Raw genomic sequence first — 2,079 nt, 5'->3', positions numbered from 1 at the left:
CACGGACCGCAAGATCGTGACCTGAGCTGAAGTCGGACGCTCAACCGACTGAGCCACCCAGGCACCCCAAGAATAGAATCTTTTGAGCAAAATGTATTCTCCCAAACTCGAGGTGAATCTGCCAAACATTGAAGATGTTTTTGGTATCAAACCACAGAAATCGCTCAACGGCAAACATTATTTTTGAGTTACCGATGAGGCTGCTACACACGTTCTCATTTGCACAGACCTCCTCTTAGCACATTCGGCGGGTTTTGTCATTTGTTATTTGTTTGTTTTCTCTTTAGGTTTATTAATAAAAGCAGGGAATGGTTAGCCTAGGGTAGGAAAAAAAACTCATCTTTATTTTCACTACCTTCTAATTAAATTTTAGGTTTAACATTTCATTCCACGATAGAAATAGCCATAAATCCAAAGTTGTAATAGCAGTACCTGTATTATCATTACCAATAGAAATCACAGGCATTTTATGTTACATTGCGATTGGTGCAGATACCATGCGAGAAACAGCATTTACACTCAAACTACTTTGAAATTAGACATCCCTTCCTATTTTTAAAGTGTTTAAAGACCAAGCTTGTTTTCAAGGTACCTGGGTGGCCCAATTGGTTAAGGGTCCGACTTCTGCTCAGGTCATGATCTCACAGTTTGTGGGTTCGAGCCCCAAGTCGGGCTCTGTGCTGACAGCTCAGAGCCTGGAGCCTGCTTCAGATTCTGTGTCTCCCTCTCTTTCTGCCCCTCCCTATTCATGCTCTTTCTCTCTCTCAAAGATAAGCTAAACATTAAAAGATAAAGGCTTTGTTTTCAATTTTTTTTTAGTATGTGTTTGTGTGTGTGTGTGTGAGAGTGGGGGGAGGGAGAATGAGTAGGGGAGGGGCAGAGAGAGAGAAGGAGAGAGAATCCCAAGCAGGCTCTGGCTGTCAGCACGAAGCTTGACTTGGGGCTCAAACTCATGAACTGCGAGATCATGACTTGAGCTGAGATCTAGAGTCAAATGCTTAACCTACTGAACCATACAGGAGTCCCTAAAAGACCTTGTTTTTATTTTTATTTATTTTTGAGACAGAGAGAGACAGAGCATGAACAGGGGAGGGGCAGAGAGAGAGGGAGACACAGAATCGGAACCAGGCTCCAGGCTCTGAGCCATCAGCCCAGAGCCTGACGCGGGGCTTGAACTCATGGACCGCGAGATCGTGACCTGAGCTGAAGTCGGACGCTCAACCAACTGAGCCACCCAGGCGCCCCAAGACCTTGTTTTTAAAATGTCAACAAAGATGGCTGGCTGGCTCAGTAGTACAGCATGTGACTCTTGATCTCAGGGTTGTGAGTTCAACCACATATTGGGTGTGGAGTCTGCTTAAAAAAATTAAGTGTTAATAAATGACATGCATATTTCAAATTTTCAAAATATTTTGATAGTATTTCAATATCTTGTGCTTCCTTTGCAGTCCTATAAATTTTACACATTTAAAAACATCTTCCTGGGGGCATGGGTGGCCCAGTCAGTTACGCATGCGACTCGATTTCAGCTCATGTCATGATCTCACGGTTCTTGAGATGGAGCTGTGTTGGGCTCTGCGCTGACAGCCCAGAGTCTGCTTGGGATTCCCTCTTCTCTCTCTCTCTCTCTCTCTCTCTCTCTGCCCCTACCCCACTCGTGCTCTCTCTTTCCTTTCAAAATTAACAAATAAACCTTAAAAATAACAAAAACATCTTCCTGAGAAGGGTTCCATAGATTTCATCAATGAGAATTGAGGTGCTTTTGCACACACACACACACACACACACACACACACTCGGTAAGAACTAGTCTAGAGCCTATCACTGACTTAGGTGCCTGATGTGCTGAGACCAGAATTAGGAGGTTCTCCCAAATACACACCCACACTTGTTGTAAAGCTCGGGGCAAGGGAGGAATTCTGCTTCCAACTGCTTTTACAGGATCGCTGCTCCCTGAAGCTGGGCGGCATGCTGCCCTCGTGTTCTGGCTGGCTGTTAGGTGTCTCTGTCACTGCCACAGGGACAGAGGGACTGTGTCTTAGGAACAGTCTGCATCCCCCGTTTCTAGCACAGTCTGTG

This window comes from Prionailurus bengalensis, chromosome E4 (assembly GCF_016509475.1).
Source record: "Prionailurus bengalensis isolate Pbe53 chromosome E4, Fcat_Pben_1.1_paternal_pri, whole genome shotgun sequence".
NCBI lineage: Eukaryota > Metazoa > Chordata > Mammalia > Carnivora > Felidae > Prionailurus > Prionailurus bengalensis.
This window is presented reverse-complemented; position numbering follows the sequence as displayed.